The sequence below is a fragment of the Pygoscelis adeliae genome, unplaced genomic scaffold, assembly GCF_000699105.1.
Source record: "Pygoscelis adeliae isolate BGI_AS28 unplaced genomic scaffold, ASM69910v1 Scaffold410, whole genome shotgun sequence".
In the NCBI taxonomy this organism is placed as follows: domain Eukaryota; kingdom Metazoa; phylum Chordata; class Aves; order Sphenisciformes; family Spheniscidae; genus Pygoscelis; species Pygoscelis adeliae.
Window position 1 is genome coordinate 2,374,399 of NW_008823913.1, and position 5,826 is coordinate 2,380,224.

Consider the following 5,826-nt stretch of genomic DNA (forward strand, 5'->3'; position numbering starts at 1 on the left):
AATTTTTCTTTCTCTCACTCTGCCGCCTGACTTTCATCTTTGGGCATATCTTTGCACTGCTTTGTTATATCTAGTAAGTTCTGAGCATAGAATTTATTTCTGTTAGTCTAAGAAAAACGAGTTTTTTGGCGTGATGGTTCCATGTCCTTTGAGATTGGATCCATGCAAAGAAAGGATCATATTTCTGGTAATTTGGCTGAAACACAAGAAATTTTGTTTATGCTAGCTTCAGGAAGGCAGATAGTATCTGGTCAAGCATAAAATCTGCTGGGGCAAAATTACTCTCTGAAAATGTTCTAAAACATTTGAACCAGAGTTTGTACTGGCTGTGCATTTCATGCCATGTGGTTGCAACATTTTTGATGTGGTAGTAGCTTAAAACTGGATATACTGCTTCACAGAACCATGCCTTTGCGAAATGGATTCTGTTCTGTACATTCTCCAGCAAAAACAGGTACTAAATTTGCAGTCACTGACCCAGAGAAGTTTTGGTGCTAACTGTTTTAAGACAAAACAGATCAGAGATTTACAGAGCTACACGGATGACCTAGTATCCCAAAACCTACTTTCGCTTGGGTTTCGTATAGGATTGAATTACAGACATGTAGAACAAACAAAGTGGCTGTAAGCTATTGTGCAGTGTCCATCTTTTAGAAATGAATGTACCCTCTCTAAGAGGTATCTATGAAACAATCTTGAGCCATTTGGGGGCTCATACATCAGACATGGGGCCTAAAGTTGCGTGCCTAAATAATTATTCTCATTTCTAAGAGCATCATGTTAGGTTTCTGTGTTTTAAAATGTTTGGCTACAATGTCCAGTTTTGTAACATTCAACATCCTCATTCCAGTCCAGAGTTTTCCCTGATTTAGGACATTAACAGTAAGTCTCGAAGGAACATGCAAGTATTGATCACTGATAACAAATCAGATTAACCAGGGTGGTTTTTTTTTCCTTAGGAGTCTCAGGATTGGCTTCTCAATATAGTTTCTGTTTCCTCCAAGTTAGGAGGAAAACAGTATAATAAATAATTCATACAACATAGCGAGGAGAACCTGGGAGATGACTGTGTACAGAAGAGGCTGTAATACCTTATTAACTAACTCTGTCTTCTCTTTCCTCTCCCTTGTAGCTGGTTCTGCTTGAGGCTGCTCTCCTGCTTTGTCCATACTCTTCTGGTCTTAGTGGGGGATGTCACAGCAGCTCTAACGTTCAGACCCCAGTAATCCACTAGGTGTGTATCGCTTGGTTTTCTCTGCATGCTTTCCGATATTGCATGGGGGCTAACAGCCATTTTATGCTACTCATGTCTTGTGACACTTCAGGGTGAAAACATAATTAGCATGCGTTATGCTTCAGTTCCATAGATTATTTAAGCCCCATTTTTGCTTTTATTCTGATGGTTTTCTTCCCTGTAGAAGCACATAGCTACTGTTTCCATGCATGCTCACAGGCCTTCATGTTTGCTCCTACAGCTGCTGATTTGCTGTATGTACAAGCTTCTTGTTGCTCATCATAGTACCATCTCTTGTCAGCAGGACCTAGTGGATTTGAATTGGGCTGGGAGAGAGCAATAGTGGGACAGTTATGCTCAGTATTCAGACTATTGGACCCGAGAAATCTCCTGTGTGCCCCGAGAGCTACTTCCCCTCCTGCTGAGAGATGCCTCTGCGATGTTCTGTAGCTGACTGGTGGACGCTGTTCTCTTCAAACGCAGCTCAGTCAAGAATACTTTGAAAAGTGCAGGTGATTTGAAGTTCTCCAGGACCATTAGGATTTAGGTGCCCAAATCTCACAGAACTTGACCCCTCTTAATCTCAAGGGCTTTTTAAAAACTCTTGACTATCAGCCACATCCTATATTAGCAAAATTAGTGTGCAGAGTTAACTCACTTTTTTTGCAGAGTACCAAGTGACCATAGGCATGCCAGTGTTTCCAAGAGCCTTCAAAGAGCTGGGGCATTAGTAGTGCGTAGGACCCCCTTTTTGGGGGGTGATTTTCATCCCTATTGAGCGCTTAAGCTGTGTTGACTTACAGGAGGCCATATGATGCATTAGTTCTTCATATGAACAGTCTGACAAAACAGATCCTCTTACTTTGCTCTAACTCTAACGCAACACATGTATTTAAAGTCACGTAGGCAGGAGAGAGATTTGCTGCTGTCAGCGTAGCCTTTGACACTCTGTAGGCAACTGTTTGCTGTGTTTAGAAGTGCAGTCTAAGGAATAATCTTTACCTGGCTGCTATAGGTCTAATGTTTTCATTTATTTATACCCTTTTCAATGTGCACTTGAATTTATTTACAAATGATAGCAAATTGCAAGTGGCAGCCTGAGTAACTAACTCATGAGTCAGTACTTTTATTTTTCTGCTCTAGTCTAGACTGCTGATAATGTAAATTGTTGAAACCCTGGGTAAATAATTGGGAGTGCAATCAACAGCAAGCAAGAATTTATCTGCTAATAAAACATTTGAAATGCAGAAGTCTGCCTTTGTCCAACAGTTCTTAAAAGGCAGTTATTGGTCCTGCTGTTGTTTCTGCATAGCAGTTAGGATTTTTATGGTCACTAATTGTACATCTGAAAATTTATACAGTTTATTTTCTGCCTGTGTTTTTCTTTGCACAGAGAAAAGCACAGTATTTATGGTTGTAAGGAGGTTAACATTATATTTTCTGCATGGAGATCTCTGTAGCTCTCTAGAGATTTGTACCATTTATAGAACCCAAATTTTCTAGGTTCTCTCATGTGTGGCATCAAGGGCTTATAGCTCATTAAGGATTTTCTGAATGGGATCTTTGTCACATTCTCAGAATGTGACTTGAAAGTTATATATCAGCTCAGTCATCAACTCTGACTTTTATTATTAAAGTTGTTACTGCTTCAGAATCTGTATTAGAGGAGGTGCTTCTCGATTTTTCATGCTGCTATTGGTAATGCTTTTCCTTAGAACAGAAACTTGTATTATATATTCTAAAGGGAACCTGTTTTTTTAAATTTCGTTACTGTCGTTTACATCTTGTCATCTTCTTCCTACATCCCTACTTGATTCACTTTTTGAAATTAGTCCATAGAAGTATCCAACCTCTTGGGTCCCCAAAAGATAATGGCTTTGTCATATCATAGTCGCATGTGAGAAAGAGCTGTTTTAGCTGCAGACAGTGAATTGCCTGAAAGATGGACCCCTGTGGGGAGTGATTGAGGAAACTTGAGTTCCTGCTCTGCAGCATCTCTAAGGAGCCTCTCTCCATTCATTAACCCCTGACCCATCCGGACTCTTTTTTTTCTTGGGCCTGGAGCATCCCCTCATCTGAGGTGTATTTGGAGCTGTGCGTCAGTCAGGCTGTTCCTCTGCTCTAGCATAAGGGCAGTGACAATTAGTAAGTAGGTAGCTGTCTTTAAGAATACATAGTTAGAAATGCCCCCCACCCCAACCCCCATGTATGTTTTTCCCAAAATACGACTAGTGCCTGGGTCTGTGAAGTCCCACTTATTTCACACTCCCTCTAAGGAGTCTGTGAGCATGTCTGCGCTACTGGGCGGAAAGACAACAAACAGAGCTGTCTCCATCTGTGCAAAGCAGGGAAGCACAAAAGCAGAAACATGCACATGAGCCAGCTTAGGTCCAGAAAGTCTGGCTGTGTTTACGTGTAGCTGTGCCAGGGCTAAATCATGCTGAGATGCAGCAGGTGAGTCACGCAGACCTGTCCTGTGTTATACAGACTTCCCGTGAGTCACTATCCTTTTAGACGGTTGTGATTCTCCTTTGCAGAAACCAATGTACTCTCTGAAGGTTTTATAGACTTTTAATAATCTAGCAAAACAAGGTTCAGTGTGGAAGGTCTCTGAAGTTGACAGCTTGGTCTATATTTGACTAGTTTGCGACATCTGGAAAACTCTTTGGTGGTTTTTGGTTTTCTTTCAGAATCTCAGTAGAAGTTAAATCAATGCAAAAATGAGAAAATTCACTTCTGCTTACTGGTCTGAAAACATGAAAGGCTCAAATCATGGTTATATGTAAACATTATGAGATTAATACATGGTAATCCTTACACTGTTTCCAACATGATTTCATATCACCCTGATTCCTTTCAACAGCAACTCCCTAGGAGTTAACAGTGAACCACAGAGCTAGTGGCAGGTTATTTCCCATGAAATCAAGGTGTATGTCATTGGTTTTGGGTCTGTTACTTCTGCCCCAGCGTCTTTTGGGCTTGTTGAATGATTTCAACCACGTATGACAAAAGAAGGGAGACCTCGGGCCTACTTAGGAGTTTCCAACAAACTGTGAAAACATGCAGCTTAATATCTACTAATATCCCTCTTTTGGGAACACAACAGTATATGACCATGTTATCATTAGCTACCAAAGGATCAGCACAGGAGAGAGACCCGATAAATGTAACAGTCATGGAAAACACCAGTCGAGAGCGTGCATCATCTAAAGGCGCTGAACAACGAAATGCAAAACTTCAGGAAACCAGGGTTTGGTACTATCAGTGCTCATGGAAATCCTTGTTGATAGGTGGAAAACAAGGAATCTCTGACAGCAGGAAGAATCGCTCCTGATTTGCACATCAAGGGACAATTTCTAGGGACGTAACTCTCAGCGCAGAATATGAACTGTTCTTGAAGTTCAGGAGCTGGAGAAAATTCTGCCTCTGTGCTCATCTCAGAGGTACTCTAAGTAGTTTAGTAGTAAATAGTAGTAAACTAGTTGCTTGTTTAGCTTTAGTGAAAGGGTTCTGTTGAAGCCACCATTTAAGCTTATATTATGTTGCTGATTTTATACTCTTATGAAAACATTTTAAATGATGTTCACATTATAGATCTGTGGAATCAGTGGGGAGTTTTGCTGCATGCACCATACAGATGGAGATAGGGTTTTAAATGGAATACTTCATAACCCTGCTAGAGAAGACATAAGGCAGAAGATCTATCCCATCTAGCTGGTTTCTGAGTTCTTTTTTCTGCGTTGAGAGACAAGCAGTCCTGTGTGTTTTCCGTGGAAGATGTTTGATTTTGGCTTTTTCATTTGCATTATTATTGAACAGCTGCATGAAGGACTGTTTCATTGGCTACCATGCTGAAATCATCAAGCACATTTCAATTGCAATTGCACTGTCTGCATTTAAAAATATCTTCCATATTACAGTGAACTCTATAATTTAAAAATGAAAACTATTTTCAGCTACTGTCTGCTAAATTTGGGGGGGGTTCCATTCACTTGGAAAAAATGGACACAACTTGTTGTCTTGCACCATGAAGTTTCTGTCTTTAAAAATGTTAAGCTTCTCACTTATGCTATTAAAGACAAAAATTCCAGGTGTCTATAGTGAGAAAGATTGTGTTCCTCATTCCCTCCAAATCTGTATCTTTTTTAATATATTTCTTTTAAGTACATTATTATTGGCACAGTGAAATTAGCTTTGCAAGAGGGATGAAAACCCTTGACAGAGCAATTTTAGCAAAAAGATCAAAGGAATTAAATATAAATTCTCTACAAGGTGAGCATGTGGGTTTTTTTTTAACAGGGCAGCCTTGGATTAATTACTTTTAATTTGAAATCAAACCAATGGATGGAAAGGAGCACTGCAGTTTGCTTCTTAGAGTGAACAGTATTTTAGTAGGGTGACTAACAATGTGCATTTTTATTTTTAACCTCTGACCTGTGCCCTTCCCACCCCTTTACCTAACCCTTTCCATTTGCCCTGGTCAGTTAACAGGCAGGAGCATTTGAAAACAATCATGGATGACTATGATATCAGGTCTGCTGCCAGCATTTTAGCATCTGTTAAAGAGCAAGAAGCTCGTTTCGAGCGGCTTA

The 5,826-nt window shown here is 40.1% G+C and overlaps 1 protein-coding gene across 1 annotated transcript in view; it reads left to right on the forward strand.

Moving 5' to 3' along the window:
* The window catches only part of ARVCF (armadillo repeat gene deleted in velocardiofacial syndrome), a 293,335-nt gene that overhangs the window by 116,916 nt on the left and 170,593 nt on the right, over nucleotides 1-5,826 (forward strand). The window contains 1 exon segment of the mRNA XM_009318531.1: nucleotides 1,133-1,234. The gene's annotated coding sequence lies outside the window, so the exon portion shown is untranslated.